Source organism: Neopsephotus bourkii, unplaced genomic scaffold (genome assembly GCF_033783945.1).
Source record: "Neopsephotus bourkii isolate Nb327-2 ecotype Australia unplaced genomic scaffold, CSIRO-AGI_Nbou_v1 NB_234, whole genome shotgun sequence".
NCBI classification, from domain to species: domain Eukaryota; kingdom Metazoa; phylum Chordata; class Aves; order Psittaciformes; family Psittacidae; genus Neopsephotus; species Neopsephotus bourkii.
Window position 1 is genome coordinate 9774840 of NW_026900744.1, and position 23238 is coordinate 9798077.

General features: G+C 38.1%; 1 long non-coding RNA gene across 2 annotated transcripts in view; it reads right to left on the bottom strand.

Moving 5' to 3' along the window:
- Positions 1–1316: 1316 nt before the first annotated feature.
- The window catches only part of LOC133207866 (uncharacterized), a 268931-nt gene continuing 247009 nt past the window's right edge, over positions 1317–23238 (bottom strand). The window contains exons 3-4 of one of the 2 annotated variants that reach the window (XR_009724190.1): positions 3976–4090; positions 1317–1356 (exon numbers count right to left, since the gene is read on the bottom strand). This is a non-coding gene — a long non-coding RNA (uncharacterized LOC133207866). Of the gene's footprint in view, positions 1357–1805; positions 2039–3975; positions 4091–23238 lie in introns of those variants that run through there. The other variant, XR_009724189.1, reaches the window with a different exon arrangement.

Genomic DNA, 23238 nt, shown 5'->3' on the forward strand with positions numbered 1-23238 from the left:
GGTGCTAATATTACTAATTCAACATTTGAAAGGGCTGCTCACTGGGGAAAAATAACATGTTCTCTAAATCACAGGAGAAACTAGGGAGATAGTTAATGGGTGTTGGCTGTGCTGCACATATTGTGCACAGTACTGTTCACATTGCAGCTGACTGACTGCCAGTAGATGTGGAAGTAATTGTCAACAAGATTTATTGTTACTTTCACATTTATACAGTTAGAGAGGAAAGGTTGAAAGAGTTTTGTGAAGTTCAGTGCTGAGTTCTACTGAACCATAGCAACACACACTGATTATCACTAATGCATGTCACTGAAAGAATTTTGCATCTTTGGAGGCCTTAAAAGTCATTCTTTCTTGTCAGAGAAAATCCCTACAAGTAATTTTTTTCTGAGATCAATACTCTGACTTCAGTTCTAGCTCACAAACTAGCAATTTTTCAGTATATAACTGGACTTGGAAACCTCAAACTTTCTTAACAACAGAATTAGGGCACTCAAGGTAATTAAAAAGTAACCACTAGAGAGAAGCAGATGGTTTTTACTTGAAATTAAGGGGAGTGGGGGGAGGCAGTGGATCATCTTTGCAAAGCGAAGACTAGCTCACCAGTTTGAAAGAGCACAACACACTTGTTATATAAATGTATAAATTCCGGAGGCATGAATTTCAATTAATGCTTTTTTCAGCTTCTGTTCCTGTGGTTTATGCTTCTAGAGAATTTTTTAACCAAGCTTCACTAAGGCAAAACTGTTTGATTTACATATAATTTTATACACTATATATTCTACCTTTAAAAGGCCAGATTTATTTTACCAAATGCTGCAGAATTTAATCAGAAACCAACACTCAGTATCTCAGGCATTTTTGTGTCTATCCAGACAGAACAAAAGGTTTTTGTACTTTGACCTACAAAATTACTTTGAAGGCTCTTAGGATTGTCCTGCTTGAATCTCTGGTGGGTTTGTTTCAGATAGAAATCAACTGAGGTGAACTTGGCCACATTTTTGTTGTAGAAGACCCCTCTAGCTCTGCCATAGAATCATAGAATAGTTAGGGTTGGAAAGGACCTTAAGATCATCAAGTTCCAACCCCCCTGCCATGGGCAGGGACACCTCGCTCTAAACTGTATCACCCAAGGCCTTGTCCAACCTGCCCTTGAACACTGCCAGGGATGGGTCATCTTCTTAACCAGTACATAGAAACTATGATACATGAGACAGACTGACAAGAAATAATGATCCATATTCTTTCAAACAAGACATTTCTGTGAAAACACTCTAATATGGAAGGGAGAGAGGGGCTGCAGTAAGAGGACTTACCCAGTGTTGTTGGTTGTTGCTGCAGTCTGCATCAAGATCTCTGAAAGAAAACAGGGAAGATATTTAGGCCCAGTTATTACACATGAAACATGCTGTTACAGTACTAACACAAATACATGTGCAAAATTACCTCACCTGTGATGAAGATAACTAACTGCTCAGTCACTGAGGTGGACACCTACATGTTCATTTAGCAGGATATTTTGTCAGATTTTCTGCACATAATTAGCACTAACTCCATTTCTATATTATAAATGATACTAGTACTGATAAAATTCTGCATTTTATTACACTTTAAAAGTTCAGTGTACCTAAAGGCAGCACGTCTGTTTAAAAGTGTTCCTTTTTTATACAAAAGGAGTGCTTCTGTTTAAGCACTTCTTTTTAATATAAACATATATTTATACACACACATATATATGTGCTTTTGGAAGCACGTTTCTGTTTGCTTGAGATTCTGTACTTACCTGTTAAGAAGCATGACCCTCATTGCAAAACTAGGCATGCAAACACATGCCAGCCACACAGCTAATAAAAGTCTCTGTAATAAAAGTCTCTAATAAAAGTTCATTTATTTGTTGCTGAAGATGGTACAGTTTATTGTAAACTAATAAAACAAAATATTATCTCTTCTGAAAACTTGATATTGTCTTCCAATTTCAGGTGGCATTTCCCAGCATTGTTGCAGCTGTCCAGAGAGTTGCCTTGGTAATGAAGAACATCTGGATAATGGACAGAACAAGAGTATCAGGATATGTAGAAAATAGTATAGAAAAAGATTTACAGCAATTTTGCAGCTATTTTAAAGTGTCCTAACAAGTATTAGGGAAAAAAAAATCAGATAAGCAACCAGTTCATCTAAACATTATTTTCATGGCAATTGCGGGTTTTTTTTTGCAGAAAGGCATCTGAAATTGTAATGCCAATTTTTTTAAAAATAATATTGCACTACAAAAAGCAAAATCAAACCAGTTTGAAACAGTCTTCTGATAATTAGGCAAACATTGTTACAAGACTCAATTATGTGAAAGAGTCTGTACGTATCCTTGTGAAACTAATGAACTTCAACCTCTGTGTTGAATGTTCCTGACAATTAAATTTGGCCTAAAAGTGAAAACATTTTATATTTATGTCCCTCTCCCTTTTAGTATTTTTCCAAAATACCTCCTATTTTATACTGGTCTTCAGAACCTTTTATACTCTTTATTTCAGAAAAAAATATATGGGACTAGTGTACATGAAAATAAAATAAATTTCATCTGTGTATAGGAAATAAAACTGCTCTTTTCACATCAAATGAGAGCTCCACGTTCCATGTCTTGAACAGGGAATAAAACTGAAGAAACACAAGTAATGCATAGTAGAACTGCTCTCTACCCACTGACCAATGCCCAGTCCATTCTTGAGTATCAATTGGTAGCCAACTCTCCCCAGTTTATATCCTGAGCATGATGTTCTGTGGTATTCTGTGGCATGGAATACTCCTTTGGCTAGTTTGGGTCAGGTGTCCTGTCTCTGCTCCCTCCCAGCTTCTTGTGCCCCTCCTCACTGGCAGATCATGAGACTGAGAAGTCCTTGATCGGGGCAAGCACTACTTAGGAACAACTAAAACATCAGTGTGGTGTGTTATCAACATTCTCACACTAAATCCAAGACACAGCACTGTACCAGCTACTAGGAAGAAAATTAACTGTATCCCAGATGAAACCAGGACACACCCTCAGGCAAATTTAGTCCCTGATAGTCAAATAGTTCCCAGAATTAGCAGAAGTCTGAATAATGTGAAGTGCTGAGAAATCATTGATGACTGCTGTGTATCTGCATTAGCCAGAATAAGAGCACTCACCGAGCTGTAAGAGAATCAGAAGGCAATGCAAGGATAAAGCAGATTATTAACAAGGGTAATTTCTGAGAGAATGAGGCCAGAGGGCTAGGTACATGCTGCACTGCATAGTGCACAAAAGAGACCCCCTCTGGCCCTTCATTCTAGCAGTCCATGTTATGCATATGAAATATGGGTACAGAAAGATATACTAAGTGGAATATTCTTAGGGATTTTGGATAACAGAAATTTCTGCCAATTCCTTTTTCCTGTAGAGAATCAAAAGCAAAGATTTACCAGATTTGTCTGAACAGCTCTGCAGACTAATAGCAGGACTGAAGTTCTACCTTCTCTGGTCCTCTCACCAGGTAAAGACATGAGATACTACTCGAGTTATAAGCAAAGCTATCTTTGCCAAAAGTTAAAATCCTGACTTCTGTCAAGGCTCACATCACCCGTACCACCAATATTTATGTGTTCTTGTTCAAATGGAAAAATGGTTAATTTCTGTAAGAACACTTCCAAGGATTCAGATCCTGCATTCTTGAACATTACTGTGAGCTAATGGTAGAAACATAACAGTGTGAAAAAGAAATTAATTTTTTTTTGGCCATTGAAGATAATTGTGTGAGTAAAGATACAACTGGCCAATTTACAAAGAAGTCAGGTAAGGCAACACACAGTTTAGGAGACAAAAATATCAAGATAGTTATGCAACAAAAATATTTACCATGACTTTTTTTAAGATACCATTAAAGGTCTCTCTCATCATGCCTAAATGATAGAGGCAGTAACGGAAGAGCTATTTTAATTACAAAGAATCAGTGTAGCACATACCACTATTTGGCAGCTGGATAGCATAATGCTGAGTAATGCAGAAAGTTTCCAGAGATAACATTATCATTAGCAGGACCATGATGTCCTACACTGGCCTTCTTCCAGGTCCACTAGGCTAAAAAACAAATATTATAGATGAAACCTTCAAATATCATGAACAATTTTGTTCCATGCTTGCTGCAGAAAAAGAAAAAAATATTGAGGTATAAAAAGGTAATCTGGTGACTGATGCAGTCACCTGGTGCTCTGTTTCCCTCTCTCCCAAGCATGTCTGAGGCACTCAGCTGCCTGACATCAGCCCCTCACCCCCTGCTCACCTTCCCTTTTTATGTGTCAGTAAAAACCTAGTACAGATAAATTAAGGTAGTTCAGAGCGTATCCCTGGGTTTCATCATCTCCTCAGTTACCAGCCGTAGGACAGATTACAATTTCACAGATGCTAGGAGAGGAGATATTATAGCAAAGCAGTAGTGCCACTACAGATAAGGTTAAGATGGCACTTCCATTATAAACACCTATTTTCAGTGGCTTATAACTTGAGGCTACAAATTTCTCTCAGGTTGAAACCAGGCATATTTGGGTTCATCTTGGTAATGGCTTTCCCTGTCTCTTCATACCATTTTGATTAGGTGTTTGTGATACGAGAATGCGAACAAATATATGTCTCTGGTCATTTTGAATGGCAATGAAATACTTTTCTTCCATGAAAAAGCCTGGAGGGCAGGATGTTGCTCTCATTCCAACACCCATTAACTGTTGGTATTTTCCCCAAAAGACCATTTTTAAAGTGACAAAATTCACATCATTATTTCCAAAAAAACATTCAGGACAGCTAAGGGGTATGGTCCTTACTGATCTGAACTGAAGGACATGCTGAGTCCCTCTGAGTGGTGAGAGCTTGCAGTGCCCACCAGTGTCACACAGTCTAGGCTGGTCCTTGCTTAGGGCTAGGATAAAAGTCACCCTTAACAGAAGAGCATTTCTGGGAGTTCACATATTGACCAAAACTTCCATATTTTTGAATGAGTTAAAAACAAGCATTATTATGTAGCACACAAATATCATTATTTTAATGAGGCATTTATTCTAATTGTCTAATTATTTTTAATTATACCTCATTATTAAAATCCTGGTTTTTTTCATTCTGATCTTTAATGAAGGATGTAATGAAATCCCTAAATACAGTACTGCTTTTCTTCTGTGTCCTTCTCCTCTCATAAGGTTTAGAATTTTTGCCAAGAGTGATAATTTTCCATCAGTCCTCCAAACCAATAAGAGAGATCTACTTGCATGTTTGTATACCTGTCTGGCCCCTTTCAGAGTAGTAACTATTTCACCAGCTATTTAAAAAAAACCCAGATAACTGTAATAAATTTGTTGAATGAGACAGATTTTGTGTTACTTTTCCTTTCTATTTCTCATGTACCAAGATATGTACTGCATTATTCTATCACAAGCAATGCATATCACTTCTGTGCTTTTAATGAGCTCAGAGGATGCTGTATCAATCAAAGCATATTTTTAAAGAGTCAGAGTCAGAGTGGCCAGAGTAGAAAAGGACAAAGATATGAGAACAGGAAGAGAAGATTAAAAAAAGGCATAGCAACATTTGGAGAGTTATTCTTGATATTTTTAATTATTTCAAAACTTATTTCTGATTATCCTTGTCAATGTAATTTCTCTCAGCATATCTTGTGTATGCTATAACTCCTTTGTAGTTCTGGAACATGTGTGATATGTACATCCTTCAGGATACCAGGTCAGGACACACCAGGGAGAAGAAGCAGTCACCATGGCATCATGTTAACTAACTCTCCCTAAAGCCTGTGGGGGCACCATGTTGATATTTATTTTAGACAGAAGGCATTCACATGTGGCATGTACAGACAACAGTATGAAGCACATGGAAGGAGGTAACACACTTACTCTGGTTGCTCCCAACTCAAAACACACAGCAGAACTGGAAAAGGCTAAAGGCAAAACCAAAAACTGAACTGTTGTTGTGTTGTTTTGTTTTATTTTGAAGAGACAGAAAATGAGATATGATAAAAAATGTAACGATAACATCAGAGCAAGAAAATTAGGAAATTCTTACATGGAATATACTCAACAGACACCCACTGAAACAGAAAAGCAAAGATTTAAGTGTATGCATACACTGTACTGCGAGAGTACACCAGCAACAACTGCAGCCCACCACAGAGGTACTCGTACTAGCTTTAAACTAGTGAGCCTGGGTACTGCCAGCAGTCACCTATGGCAGTGTAGAGCTCAGCATGACCTAATTTACCCAGCTTCTCAGTAAAGTAAATTGGCTGAGCTGAGCTCAGCGCTGCCTTGGTTAGACTGTTACCAGTGTTTAAATTTAAATCTAGCTCAGGTTTCTCTGCATTAAACTGCAGCACTTGAATGATTGGTGGGTAAACCTACAGAAAGACTTGTAGAAAGACAGTTTTTAGATAAATTATACACCTATGGAACGCCTTCTAAAATTAAGTTAATAGTATAGTGCAGTAAACCTCCTCCCAAAATAGTAGATACATAGGCAGTAGGAACATTCATGATCGTATTACAGAGAACAAAATAATTGCAAAGGCCATAAGGAAGAGATAATATTATGCTGCAGGTTTATGCAACCCCAATTTAAAGCTCCCTATAAACTGCTGCTCCAGGTAAGGTTTCTGTGACAATCCTGTTTATAGGTGTATTTTGCATTCCCGATTGGATATCATGATTAAAACTACTTTTCCAGTGATCACTGAAGAAGAATCTTTTCAGTATATGTAAGCCATCATTATAAATACTGTTTAAAAGCCTGAGTCCAGTCATTTGAAAGGAACAACTTTTCAAGTCAGCATAGATAGACCAGAAAAAACCCAATGCAACCAAACCAAACAAACTCCAACCGAAACCAAAATACCCTGATTTAGGAATATTTACAATTCAGTTGTCACTTCCAACTCACAAATGGGGGCATCTATCTCAAATGTTACTAGTGAAGAGATTTATCTGTTGTAGTTATGTTATATGACTGTACGCCATACAAAAATATTCCTTGAAGAGATGGATGCTTTTTCCTCTTTGTGAGAAGGATTTGCCATGGTTCAGCAAGCCTGCAAAAATACTTTCAAGTTAGGTATGGGATGGTGATAATTTTAGTGACTGAACGTCAAGGGTGAGAGTGGAAAGTAAAACCATATAATGGCAGATGATAGTATGTGAAATGCTGCTTACACTGACACAGTATCACTCTATCAGACTTTATAAATGAAGGGCAAATTAAATTAGGTTAAGTATATGGTTATTTAACAACACTCAACCAAACATTTCTTTGCTGGATAGTAAATAAAGCTTGTATTTAACCAAAGATTAGTGTGTTCCAATTTTAATACCAATGCAGTTTGTTTTTATAGGTGAATCTAAACAGCACTTTATGTTGACATTTCTATTGCGTACTTAATGAACGCATATCAAATATGCATGGCAAATAAATACAGTGCTCCACGTAAACCTTTCCTGCACGCTCTCTATCCTTTCTGCTTTGAAATACATTTGTTCCCATAAAAATGCATATCATTACAATGCAACTAAAACTTATTTCAAATTTTTTTCCAGACAAGAAACAGAAATCTAGATCCTTACAAGTACTGCTGTACTGGTGTTTTAAAATGCAGCCCTGAACTGTACCTCTGCCTCCCTCTAACAGTCAGTCTGCTGAGAAAGTACCCTTCTGACAGAACAGATTAAGACTATCCAGAACTCCTTAATCTGCTGTCTATACAGAACAGTGCTGATGCATTGCACATGATGCAACCAACAAAAATCAGACCTGGCAGAAGATCCTAACTGTGTTCTTCAGCCTGCCTAGCTAAATGTTTCTTTGTGCTCAGCTGGAGCAGAGGAACACCTTGTTTGATAGCATCTGGTTAGTTCTATGTGCACAGGGTACATTTCCAGCACAGTGTTCTATTTCTCTGGATAAAAGGTTCATCATTCATATCCCAATGGATCCTAGCTGAAGTTTACTTCATTGGGAATTCTAGGGGACAGGTAGGAATATCTGGCAAACATTTACTATGTAGGAGCCTAAAATGTCTCTTTGAAGCACTATTTAAACACATATTGTGAATTATACTATATAATGAATAAATTAACATATATGTCTATTGCATATATCTTCTGGCTACTTGCAAATAAGTCTAAGGCTATGAGAATCATTCAATTTTTCAGTCTAAATGATACAATCTAACCTATCTGTTTATTTTTTAGATACCCTGCTTAGTGAGAACAGAGAGCAGGCAACTCCTTTTTCTGTACAAATATATTCACATAAAGACAGTAATTACTAGTGCTTTTTTTCTTTTTCAATTCACAAAGGCTTGTCAAACAATATTTCAGGTTTTTTAAGGGATACACAAACATTCTATTTGCTTGGTACCTTCAAGTCCAGAAATAACAAAAAACAGATTCCTTAGCTCAATAGATTCTTAAATGAATGCTTATTTCTGCACACCTTCAGGTTCTGGTATTTTATAAAGGAGCTTTAATGCTAGTCTGCCTAGTATTTCACTATGGGATGTCTTTATATACCACTGACAGTAATATGGCTCATTTTGGGTGATTAACTTAACCCCCAGCATTGCAAGTGCCTTGCTACATTAGCATATCTTTCAAGGAATAGTTGCAATGTGAGAAAATTGCCTGTAGGATTATTTGCAACTAGGAACCTGTGAAATGTAAAATAAAATTGAAGACTATAAAGTAAAACATCAAAGCCACCTAAAATATTAATAGCCAGTACTCCAAAAAGTAATTTAGAAGAATTGCATGAGGGAGTGAAAATTACTAATTTAAAACCAGATAGCCTTGGCAAAATAAAGTCAGAAGTTTAGAACAAACAATAGATAATACAAATTCATTGTATACATAATATGAAAAGAATGCAAGCGGCAGTAGCAGTGTTAGTAGCTGAAGAAGGCTGGGACAGAAATTCCTGACCAAGCAAGCAACTAGATCTGTACAAACAAAACAACAAAGTTGCATTATATTGAATTTAGGATGCTGGAGAGGAAGAAAAACAAGTACTCTTTAATCCATCTAGTTTTCTGTTCCATTTTCATTCTAATTGAACACAGGCAGAATTTGTGAGCAGAAGGATTTTCTTTTTAATTGATGCATTTGGAGTTGAGAGCCATTGTCACACTGTTCCAAATCATGTTTTCACCTGCTTTGTGTGGGGCAAACCATGTTGGAAGTTCCAGTCAGGTTTCTGTGGGAGATTACAAGCTTCAAAGCTAACATTGTGAAACCTGTTTCCCTTTTGATATGCACTTTTTCTTTTAATAAATTTAAGAACAAAGAAATAAACTCAGATGAATCATAAAGGTATAGAAAATAAAGAAAAAGTCTTTAGTCTTGAATCAGGCCCCGATTCTGCATGACGCACAGCAGAACTACAAGATGGATTCATGTTTAATCTTCTTACTGAACAATCACCCCAGAGGAGTTCATATGTACTTAACAGCGCTTACTGCTCAGAGCACTAGCACTAGGCCAAGAGCACAAGTCCAAGCAAACCCTGTGCGAGTCACTGGGGCTGCCTGCCATTCAGGGCTACCCAGCCTCTGCTCTTCCACTTTGCTTTGGATTACAGAGGCCAGAAAGTGGCCTAAAGGCCTTTATGAAATTTACGGCACACTCAAGACTACTCCAAGTTGCATCAGTTGCATGGAACATCTGCAAGTGAAAGCAATGGAACTACTCTATACTTGTCTGCTCTTGACTTCATTTAGGGTGATTCCAGGTCAAAGTCTAGTTAACAAGCTGTGATTCACTGAACCCCACATTTGACTTCTGAAGTCTTTAACATACTGGTGCCAGGGCTGTGCCATAGTGGACGGAAATCTAAATCTTAACAGTGAAATATACACCATACAGCAAGGCGGGACATTTCTGAAGAAGCTGCCACATATACAGAGTCATTCCCTTATACAAACAATGGTACCTGAGCTTAGGAGGGAAGTGCAGGTGCCACATATTTATTCTCATTTTTATCTATTTGTTTTGTTTCGTTTTTTTTCTGAAATGGGCAGTCCCCTAACGTAGAAGTCTCCCATTATAAGGTATTAGTTCATGTTCTACAGAAAACAAAATAGGTTTGGTTGAAAGGGAGCTGACTTAATGACTGAAGAAGTCTTTTTTAATCTTTAAAAATTGTGATACTGATATTTCCCTAGACATTTATAGACTATAGTACAAGATGATAAAAACGGAACTAGTTTGGGAAGTTTTGGTACTTAAAAATGCAAATAACTATCAGCTGCTTCTAAAACAAGAAGTTTTCTGTATTAAATACTCCAGACTGAATTTTGATACTTCATACATTTCTTGATACTGATTTTTTAACTGTGATTAGTATATACCAAGACCCTATTCATAATCACACTCACAGATACATCATGATATGACGCAGATAAAAGGATTACAAAAAGAGGGTTGATACTACACTTCTACATTATATTTAAAAGTGAGGGAAAAAACTGACCTACCCATCCAAGTAGCAGATGAAAAACAGTGCCAATAGCTATTTTCAGATGACTTACTTTAAATGCCAACTGGAATACAATACCTTTAACAGAAAGGTTCCTTTTGTTCTTCTTTGAGGTATCACAGTATGTTAGAGACTGGAAGGGACCTCAAAAGATCATCTAGTAGGCATAACGTGTAGAGCAATAAGGGAAAGGCACTTTACAGTGAATGATTCACTGTCCTATAATAAGGTGGGGAGCTTCTTTTCATTATGCCATATTTACAAGTATGGCATACTTACAAGTATGGCATAATGAGGCAGCAGCGATTACCTTTGAAATGAGTTAACCTAATCATAGGCATTATTTTATCAATAACCTACTGCAAGGCTGCTCTATCATTTTCGTTGCTTTTTCCTTCCATTTTCCACAACAGGAATCTTCCTAAAGAACACTGAAGTTCATTATATTGATAAACTTGTGATCCCATCTAGCCTGTATGGTTTTTTTGGACAACCGGCTACCAGGAATCATTCAGAGCAGCATGAAGAGTCTAGGTCAATGTGGGCTGGGGGGATTATACCCACCTTCTACCCCTGTTGCACCAAACGTATACTTACTCCAGTTGCAGAAGTCATCATTAAACAGCAGCTCTTTGTCTTCTGAACTGGACTTTAAGAACAAGGCTATACTTCACTGTAAAAAGTCTTGCCTGAACCAAGTTTTATAGGTCTTTCTTAATGGTTTCCCAAAATTCTGCCACATCTGCCTGCTTTTACGTATAATGTTTCACCCAGTGAGGGCAAATAAGTGACCTTTATAGAGAAATCTGAAATAACTACACAGTCCAGACAGGGTAATGAAAGAGCAGAAAAACAAAAATACCCAGAGATAATACTGTGCTTAAATGTGGACTAAATGACCACTGATTTCTATGAATTTCACTTTTGATTTCTAAAATCCCTTACTTAATGTATGCTATGTATGCTGGATTCTTTACTCAATGAATGCATGCACCAGGATTTCCACGTCCAAAGTCAGTGCTGATTTCCACACCCCACTTTCCAGCTTTACATTCAGTACCAGAAATTTACAGAGAGCACTATGATTCTCACAGCTCTGAAATACCGTGCCTTGGCAATCTCCATTCTGCAGAGCCATGATCCTGAGGCTGGTGGCCACACAAATGTCAGGACTCTCTTGTGCAGGTTCACACAGTCCTTTCAGCAGCCGAATATTTCTGAAATGCATCAATATACTTATTTTTTCACTGTTTCTTTGGGAGTGGTGCTTTTTGTGAGGCTGTCTGGGCTAGATTGCTCTCACCTGAGCTGGTGGCTTGACTGTTCCATGTACTTAACACCCACATAACCACTGAAGGCAGTGGGAAAGATGAGTGCTCTGAAAATTTAGGTCATCAGTTTGAAAGCACGTGCAATACTTATACCTGTACATTACTTTTTCATCAGCTGGGGTAGCTGCCAAAAAAAGGGCTTCAGACTTGGAAGGGTTTTGTTTTGTTTTGTTTTGTTTTCTGAGTACTTCCATTCTATTCAGTACCATACAACTCTGTAAGAAATATTTGTTACTGAAGTACATGACACTTCTATAAGAATTTATAGTCACTTGACTTTTGTGCGTGTGTGTTGATAACAGTACTATTTATTACCGAAGCCTAAAGTGCCTCTTTGAAATGAAATTACCAAACGTAATATTTCTCTTTGTACAAAAATATCCTGTAAAAAGATTATTTTCATGAATAGCAACACTTCGCTTCAATTTGTATGTCTGTTTGCAATTTCTAAAGATGCTTTCAGATAGATCTCATTTCTATGAGGATTTGATAAGACAACTCCAAGGAAATAATAAACAGATTCTATTTATAATGGACTTGCTAACTAGCACTCAGAAAAGGTTTTTATGCTTGAGGTCTTTTTCTTTGAATTGATCTTCACTGGGATAAAACTATTATTATAGGATCCTGTTCAGTCCATAAGTATGCAGGGACTTGATAATGTCTGAACCCAGATCTAAGGAGAAAAATTCAGTGTTTCTTAGAAGAGCAGACGTTGGCAGTATGCTCACATTTCTATTAAAAATATTAAAAAAAAAACCCCAACAAACTGCTTCCTCCATTTCAGAATTCTTGGGGAGATATCATAATGTTGCACCTACAATGTCAGACTGTTTTCCCATTTGGTAGTATTCAAACCTAACCAATTACCAAGGAAGGAGGACCTGGGATACTTTTCTCAGATTTCACATTGTCCAATAAGGATTGTAGAAGTTACATACTGAGACATGGTGAAAAGTTTTGGGGGGGGTGATTTTCACAATTACAGGAAGTTCAAGCTTCCACAAATAACAGCTTAACAGGATTACAGGAGCACATTGATGATTTGCACATACAAATATTTAGATATTTAATAAGCAGAGCCTCCAGGAGTAACAGGCAAGTTTCCAGTGCCTAGCTCATGATGGTCAGTAGAAATGGACAGCACTTTTCTTCTGAGATGCAGTGCCCCTGAAGAAGAGAACTGATAGGAGACTACAGCTGGCCAGTTTGATGCCCATTCTTATTTAACCATCAAAACTTTTGCTCATTTGAAGATCTTATTTATCTTATCGGATTCCTACAAGGTTAAAGACTACGAAAAGTCAGTCTTACTTTCCTGTTGCATGCAGATCTCTTTCTGTATTGTAAAGACCAGCGTAACTGGTTTAGACCAATAATAAATACACTACTCTTCTCAAAGACCACAAGCAGTTTTCTGAACAATTTTGAAGACCTGGGGCAGGATAATGCAAGGCAGTGGGGGAGAAGAATGACCCTTGATTGCAGGGTCCTTTGCTATAGTAGGCATCTGTGAGTAACTGAAAGCTTCTAGCATCAAGAAGTCTCCAGTGCATCAAAGGTTACTGCTTATATCTTCCTGCCCCACACATCTGTTAGCATATGATCTGGATGTCTGGGACAGGCTCAGGATACAGTGTAGAAAAAAAAAGACAAACATATTCAGAACATTTATCCCTCAAATATTAGAAAGGAATTGTAGTTCAGTGGTGTAAAGAGTAAAAAAAAAAAAAAAAACCACAAAAAAACTTGACTTTAAAAGCTGCTTTTTACCAATGCAATTTGTTGAAGAAAATGAAAAGTATAAACCACTTTACCATTATTTTAATGGATACATCATGTTCCCCAGCATCAGAATTAAAAAGGCATAATTTGTTGTATTTATAACCTCTATTCTCATTTGCAGTGAAAATCTTACACATTTTCTTTACAGAGATTTCACTTGGAATATTTACCCACCTTGCTACTTTGCTCTTATTTATTATTATTACCTATCTTATTCTATTCTTTCTAAGAAAATAAATGGCAAAAGACTAACTCATTATATAGCATCTCATAAAACTCACATTTCTTGAGAAAAATGGTTTATGCTAAGATTGGTACTGACAAGCACTTTTTTAATTGCTAGTAATGTATACACAAAGATAATGGTAGATATTATCACTGATATTGCGCTGAGGCTATAGTAATCTTCTCAGTATCAGAAGTCCCTGCCATTGTCTTGTTCTCTAGAGGATACTGCTTGATTAGGGCAGTACCATTGTTTCATCTGAAATCTTAGCAGATTAATACTTTCATCAGGGCATCAATTTGTCCCACTTTTCTTTTTGCTGCTCTTTGTGAGTGACACAGCCAAAGGAATACACCTCTTTAAACTGTCATTCAGTTTAACTCCTCCTCTGCAATTATACTGGCATGCATAATACATCATAACAAATTGGATTTTGCAAAGAAGCAACAACAGAAATTATATTTGCTTGTGGCATAAGATAGAAGCTGTTGTAATAGGGGAAGGAGGGTGTGAGCAACGGATAAAGAAATCTAATGAATTAAAACCACTACAGAAAACAGCAGTTGCCTTATATTTTCTCAAGGTTTCTTCTTCTTCTTTTGCATAAAGACCAATTACAAAAGCAAAATTGAAGAAAAAAAATTAGAACAAATTAAATAGCTTTACAATTATCAAAGGCTTTACAAAATTGTACGGTGTGTTTATCAGGAAGATTTTCTTCTGGTTTTAGAAGTTAAAATAACTGCCTTACTTCAAGGAAAGTTTTCTGTTTGAGCAAAAATTGTTAAAAGAGTGAAAAATCAGGTGAAAAATCCTGCATTATATAGGACAAATATCTTTACCAGATCTCCTGGCTGGAATAAGGAACTCCCATTTTCCTTTGATGAGTAAAAGCCCTTCCCCCATATACCAAACTCTGTGATGGTTTTCCAAGTCTCTCTGAGTCTAGCAGACTCAGTGGCTAATTATCCTCCTCCATGCTTCTGATTGCCAGTTACTGAAGATAAGGGGAAATCCGAAATATCTTTCAAGTAGCTGACTGAAGCCAACAACATATCCCCAGTGTGCATGGGACTTCAAGACAGCAATCAGATCAGTTGTCTGCTCCAGATCCCTCAAAAAAGGCAAAATACGCATTTAGCAGATCAGCAAAAAGTCTTGGTTTATAAAATAATTTAGATAAATTAGAGTGGAACACTGAAACCATTTTAATGTTTTAACTTGGACACTATTTGTCTTCATGATACCCTTCAAAAATTTAAAATGTGTTTTTCTAAAACAATTTCTGTTAGCTTCAAGTAATTTCAATTCTATGTCAGGTGATCTACTTCATTTAAAAAAGAAAGAAAGGGGTGGGATCAGCTTTGCTGGGACAGGAAGAGTATCTTTGTCCTTTGAAAAATACTGATTCTTTGGCCCAGTGTTTAGAAAACAAAATCTTGTAGGTAAAATCTGATCATTTAATATGGAACTGCATTGTTCAAAAGCCCTGTCTCACACTTCTGCCCCTACACCCCCCTCCATTTCTCCCAACGATGTGCTAAGAATTCTTAATTCAAAATTCGATAACCTAACAACATAAATTCACAGACTGGTTTGGGTTGCAAGGGACACCTCTGACTAGACCAGGCTGCTCAAAGCCCCATCCAACTGGTATGTTGCAACAAAACAAAAGGTCACAAAATAGGTAAGTGGGAACACAATAAGTGAAAGCACAAAGCCGAAGAACAGCAGTGAGTGGCATCTCTTTGCGATATCAAGTTTTTTTGCACTCAGTCTTTATAGCGACAGATATTCCTCAGAATGATTCACTTAGCTTGAGGATAGTAGCAATGACACAGGTGGTGACTTTATGTGTTGAGGCTATAAATGATCTAGCTACAAGGGGTATCAGTGATATAAGGTGTGAGTTTAGCCAGTGAACATTTCAAAATACTCATCTTAAAACTAACACATCTTTATAGATGAGGGATTAATTTTCATCTCATGCAAAACTGCATCCTACTGATTTTTGCCTTCATGATGGATGGTAGCTCCAGGACCATTGCAAGGCCTCACAATATGGGAGCATCATAATACCTATTACATGGAGAGCAGAAATTAGCAGCAAGATGACAATTTCTAGACTCATCTTTAAATAACCAGGTACAACCCTTCCTATAATTAAGCCAAGAACTTCCTTGTCAATGAGCCTGGCAGAAATTCCTTCTCAATGAGACTGGCAGGTAGATACATAGTTATTTTCAACAGCATTATTGTATGTCACAGGAGTAGAAATGAATTAAGAACTGGGAAACAGGAGAGCCTTATGCAAACAGGCAAGTTTGGCTGCCAATTATTTTGGTTGCATTGGCAGACTGTTATCTGTGGCGCAACTACAGCGAAGAGCTGAGAAAAGTGGTATCTTTGTAGCACATACTGTGTTCATCTACTCTTATTAGGAAAAGACATGTGGTTGCTTACACAATTATTAACATATCCATTTTCAAGTGCCCTTCAGCTACTGCTTCCCCCACACTAACACTGCTGAAACAAACCTCTTGGAATTCACTATGAGTGAAATGAGTATCTTTTGAGAATGATTAAAGAACAGACACTGAGCACATTTCTGTACTTCAGCATCTTCCTCTCACTAGTCTTTGTTGTAGTAAAACTGCATTTTCCATAATAATCTTTGGCTTGCACATTTATTTTAATACTAATTACGTGACAGTATTGTTGCACAGATAATTGTGGGAGTTGTCAATTAAATTCTCATTTATGTTCAAGCATGAGTCTGTTCTTAATACCTTATGCACATGCATAAAAGAAGTCTGCCTCTTGTAAACTGCAGTTTGCTTGATATATGCAGTTTTTATAGTTTATCAGCTATTATTATGCTGAAGACTTCCATTCTCTTCATTTTTTTCTAAAATGCAGTATTGCATAAGAATGTACTCTATATAGTTTTTTTCAGACAATATTTTAAACTTAATTCTTTAAACATTAAAAAATAATAATGAAAAAATCCCAATGGGTTATGTCCAAAGATCATAATCAGGTCTGTATCTGGGTGAATTATTTTCAAATCATTTTAATAATTTTTTCCCTTCTACTGAAGATAGAGAATGTATTTCATGGCACTATTTCTTCTTAACAATAAGAAATCCACTTCCAAGAGTAGGGCAGGCAGAGTACTTGCATGATAACAGGTAGTGGTGTCCATTATATAACTTGGAATTTCCCACAGAAAGAAATGCGCTGAGTCTGATACAGCTTTTTATAATTATCATGCTATTCAATGTGCAAAAAATATATGATCACAGGTAATGATACCAGTTACAATATTTTTTTTAGGTTTTTAATGTTCTTTTGCATTATATGTGAACCCAAACAGTACAATGCTACATAGTTCAGAAGATAACAGGATCTGTACTTTGTCTAAATTGAACAGGAAGTTGACTAGCAGCAATAGGTGGCAAAAAATAAATTGCATGTAGAAAATTTCACTGATTTAATAATTTAGGACATAGTTAACAATACAGGAAATATGATTTTTTTTTTCATGAGTTTATGCCTGCTGTGTTCTTCTAAATACAAGAGAATATGCCACTGAAATCAAAGGACGATTTTTAGTTCATGCCAATGAATCCTAAGACTTGCACATCAGATTTTGTAACAGTAACAGACACACTGATCTGGAGTAGTAAACACACTGCTCTGAAGTAGTGGATAGATAAGCTTTTCCTGAAAATTAAAGCCTGGAAAAGATAGGACATACTGCCCTGTCAGCCTAACTCACAGGCTATGTTATACTGCCAAGAGGTTAAGTGCCCCTAGACTGCAAAAAAAGCTTTAGCTATTTTCCCATAAAATGCAACATATGATACAGATATTTAATGGTCTCTGCAGGCGGTGAAGAGTTAGTCTCAGAGGTCTGGAGGTTCAGTAACTTCCTTAACTTTTAAATACTTAATGGACCTTCCTGATGAAGCTAGAAATCTTGAAAGACCAGGCTTTTAAAAAATACCTGGTACTGTCTACTTCTATCCAGACTGAATGTACCAAGAGAACAGCTTATATAATTAGATCCACAACTGAGTCTCATTTTCTAAACTTACAAGATACCTTTGCAATTCTGCAATCCCAGATGCTGTTATTCAGACATTACTGATTATAGTAAAGATTTGGTTTGAAACTGAGAACTCAGAAAAGGCAAGAGCTTGAGTCATGCTTATCACTGTGTTACACTTAAAGATGACATGAACAGAAAAGTGTCCTCCAGATCCCATGGGCTGCTCTGCCCAGAGGTGCTGAGCAATACTATACTTTCAGTCCTGGCATTTCAATCGTATTCATCACATCCTGCATCATAACACTTCTGAATTCAGCTTGTATTTTTAATTGCCTACGAAAAGCAGAAAAAAATCCCAATGTTAGGACATTCCTGACTGAAGTAAACAATGCATCATTATGACAAGGATTACCATTATGGTCTAGCTATGAAGAAATCAAGCAGTGCAATGGTAGCAGGGATGATGGGCCAAAGGGACTGCACAATGGGGAGTGGAAGATCTACGGGTGGAAAGTTAAAGGACAGAAACCCATTTGATTCCTGGTATGAGAGTTCAGCAATATAAACTGAGACTCTTCTATTCCTTCTTCAAGTATGCCATGATTTCTCAGGGTTCACTGATACGACCACCCTGCATATTCAATTCAAGTCAACTAGAGTCTAGCAGTAATCCACACATACTTTAATAAAAGACTTCAAAATGAGATGGACAAAATTTAAATAAAGCATTACTAGACTTGAAGGACCTGTCTAGACCTGAAGTAACCTAGAGTAAAACTCCATCATGAAATTCAAACTGCTTAGAAATATAGATGGATCTTTATTTGTAAATAGTTGGAAGGTATTCACCCTTTTGTACAAATGCATTCAAGCTTCTCAAAGGATATCTTGGCATCATTTGAAAGAGGAGACAAGATACATGGATTTCAGTCCTTCTCAAACAGGAATAAGAAGTTTTACTTCATTCATGTGAGGCATTCCACAAGAATCAATTATTTCCAGTAATTTTCTATATTACTCTCAATAATGTATAGAATCATAGAATCATAGAATAGTTAGGGTTGGAAAGGACCTTAAGATCATCAGGTCCCACTCCCCCTGCCATGGGCAGGGACAACTCACACTAAACCATGTCACCCAAGGCTCTGTCCAACCTGGCCTTGAACACCGCCAGGGATGGAGCATTCACAACCTCCCTGGGCAACCTATTCCAGTGCCTCAACACCCTAACAGGTAAGAATTTCCTCCTTATATCCAATCTAAACTTCCCCTGTTTAAGTTTTAACCCATTACACCTCATCGTATCACTACAGTCCCTAACGAATAGTCCATCCCCAGCATTCCTATAGGCCCCCTTCAGATACTGGAAGGCTCCTATAAGGTCTCCACGCAGCCTTCTCTTCTCCAGGCTGAACAGTCCCAACTTTCTCAGACTATCTTCATATGGGAGGTGCTCCAGTTCCCTGATCATCCTCATGGCCCTCCTCTGGACTTGTTCCAACAGTTCCATGTCCTTGTTATGCTGAGGACATCAGAACTGCACACAATACTCCCAAGTGAGGTCTCACGAGAGGAGAGTAGAGGGGCAGGATCACCTCCTTTGACCTGCTGGTCATGCTCCTTTTGATGCAGCCCAGGATACGGTTGGCTTTCTGGGCTGTGAGGGCACAATGCTGGCTCATGTTCATTTTCTCGTTGACCAACACTCCCAAGTCCTTCTCCACAGGGCTGCTCTGAATCTCTTCTTTGCCCAGCCTGTAGCTGTGCCTGGGATTGCTCCAACCCAGGTGTAGGACCTTGCACTTGGCATGGCTAAACTTCATGAGGTTGGCATCAGCCCACCTCACAAGCGTGTCAAGGTCCCTCTGGATGGCATTCCTTCCCTCCAGCGTATCAACCGAACCACACAGCTTGGTGTCATCGGCAAACCTGCTGAGGGCGCACTCAATCCCACTGTCCATGTCAGTGACAAAGATGTTGAACAAGACCAGTCCCAACACAGATCCCTGACGGACATCACTCGTTACTGGTCTCCAGCTGGACACTGAGCCATTGACCGCAACTCTTTGTGTGCAGCCATCCAGCCAATTCTTTATCCTGACCTGGTCCAACTATCAAATTGATGTCTCTCCAATTTAGAGACAAGGATGCCATGTGGAACAGTGTCGCACGCTTGGCACAAGTCCAGGTAGATTACATCAACTGCTCTACCAGTGTCCATCAGTTCCGTAGCCCCATCATAGAAGGCCACCAAATCAATCAGGCAGGATTTCCCCTTGGTGAAGCCATGCTGGCTGTCACCAAGCACCTTGTTGATTTTCATGTGCCTTGGCATGCCTTCCAGGAGAATCTGCTCGAAGATTTTGCCAGGCACAGAGGTGAGACTGACTGGTCTGTAATTCCCTGGATCATCCTTTTTCCCCTTCTTGAAAACGGGGGTTATATTTCCCTTTTTCCAGTCATCGGGAACTTCACCTAACTGCCATGATTTTTCAAACATGACAGACAGTGTCTTAGCAACTTTATTTGCCAGCTCCTTCAGGACTCGCAGATGGATTTCATCAGGTCCCATGGACTTGTGCATGTTCAGGTTCTTAAGATGGTCTCGAAGCAGATCCTCTCCTACAGTAGGCCTACGGTCTTCATTCTCACAGTCCCTGCATCTGCCTTACAAGATTTGGGTGGTGTGGTCAGAGCATTTGCCAGTGAAGACTGAGGCAAAGAAGTCATTCAGAACCTCAGTCTTCTCCAAATCCAGGGTAGCCAGTTCTCCTGGTAGCTTCCTGAGGGGGCCTACATTGTCCTAGTCTGTCTTTTGTTTGCTACATACCCGTAGAATCCCTTCCTCTTATCTTTAACATCCCCAACCAAGTTTAATTCCAACTGGGCCTTAGCTTTCCTAACTTGGTCCCTAGCTTCCCAGACAACATACCTGTATTCTTCCCAGGATGTGAATGTGTCAAATTATCTAGATGCATGTGTCAATAAAACAATGAAGATATTCAGCATTTACGTGGTTTTACCACATCTCCAGTAAACAAATGCTTAGACAAGATCAGTTAATTTATAAAAACACCTGCGTTTGAATCTAAAAAAAAGACTGCTGAGTGGCAGAGTAAGGCATTACGAAGAATATGAAGAAAGGTGCGTTGTCCTTCTTCATTAGCCAGTTCAATACATAGCTTGAAGATATTTGGATTCCTTGATGCAACGGAGTTACACAGTACTATCCATAGGCAGCAGTTTCTATTATCACTGATTGTTAGAAGTCTCCATACCATCTTGGCAGATGACGCCCAGCCTTTGGTTATTTACATGTGTCACCTCTCAGCTGGATTACAGCCATGTAGTTGCTGGGCATGAAGCCATCACACCTTAGGAAACTCCAATTAGTATAACACACTGTAATACATGAGCTGCCCTGAGCAAATCTATCCTCTGTTACAGTGACTTATTAACTCTTAAATCAAGGGACATTCTCAGTTACTACTCTGAAGATAAACAATTGCCTGGGCCCAATATTTTCAAAAGACTAAATAAAATTCTGAGACTCACAACCTTAAAATACAGCTTCACTCATTCAGTAACATAATGCTCAGGGAGTTACAACTTTTCTACCTGTAAGACAGAACATCCCCAACAATGGAAGAAAGTAATTAATTCAATGCACAGTTCTGTGATATTAAAATCTTTATGAAAAACTGAGTTGTTAAAAAAGAAAGAAAAGGAAAAGGAAAAGGAAAAAGAAAAGGAGAAGGAAAAGGAAAAGAAAAAGAAAAAGGAAAAGGATCAACACCAACAATACTGTCAAAATCATAGCCTCCACTACACATGCTTTCTTGCCCCTAAGGATAGCATTTTGAGACTAAAACAGAAAATGCAATAAGGAAATAAAATAATAAAAATTAAATGTATGTTTCCTAATAATCTACTGAAAGGCACTTGCAAAAGATTAATGAGTGCAGCCCAATGCCTGTATAGAACCAAGAACATGGACTACCATTATTTCCAGTTATTTTGTTGTTTTTCTTCCTGCACATATCAAATCTATGGGTTAAAAGGGACATTATTCCTTTAATGAGCAAATGCCTCGCAAAAAAGAAGGTGCCAGTGGAGTGACAAAAGCTTTATTACTACATACTGAGTGTTCGCTATCACCTTTCTTAGAAGAGCCCAGTTCCTGCTAGACAGATCTCTATCTCCAAACTGACAATCTCAGAACACAGGCTATGGGACACTGGTGTGTTTGTTTTCTCTCCTTTGATGATTTTCCCTCCTAGGGTAAGCAAGTTAATGCTGGCGCTGGAGCCAGGGCTGCCCAGTTGCTGCCCAGGCTGCCTGTACCATACCTATTCCCACACGGACACAGGGCTACAGTCTCCAGGGTTACCATCTAGTACCTCTCAAAAGCACTGAATGAACTCTCAATGAGAGATTTCTACTGCAACGCATGAGGAAATGATCCCAACTCTATGAATGACGGGTGTTCTGCTTGCCATGTTGAAATTGTTTGTCCTGTTGTGCACATCCATAAATTAAACAGCTGTGTTTTTGCTTCTCCCCCCCCCCATTAAACACAGCCCTTACAATGCATAATAGGTCATTCAGATGTGTGTCTAATCTGTCAATCCTCACTAAACTAAAGACTAGATTCAGTGCTTATACACAAGGAATCAGTTGTAGCAAAAAAAAAAAAAAAAAAAGCGCAATTAAAAGAAGCACCAAAGCAAGCTGTGGAGTTGAGTTCTAAAAGGTTTAACACTGGGAAAATCTACAGACCAATAAAAGAAACAAGAAAAAGTGTTCACACTCCAAACTTCATGGCAAAACTCCCTCCCAGCCCCTTCTTCAGCTTATGTGTAATTAAAAATAACCATGCATTTGTACTTGCTAAACTGACCTCCACACCACATAGGCTTTTTCAACAATGACTGTATAAAATACTTTGTTAATCTGTCATTGTAGTATTCAGCTGGTATGCAGATTCCTGTGGACAGGTGAAGCTTTGTGTCATAGGTCATTAATCAGATGTCCCCCCTTGTATACAAGAAAGCATGGCAATTGATCAATGATCCTTAAATCTTTTTGAAGTCACTGAGCAGCAAGAGTTCAACTTTTCCTAGAATCTGAGAAGATGAATTTCATTACAAACCCCTCTCCTGCTGCTGAAAGGATGCATCAGATAACTCAAAAGGAAATGCTGGAATTCCATGTTGTGTGCAGAGTAGCCTGTCCTTTGAACACATTTATTTCTTCCCTCTGCTCCACTCCCCTACTTCCATGCCAATGAAAGAGCACAACTAACCTTTATAACCTT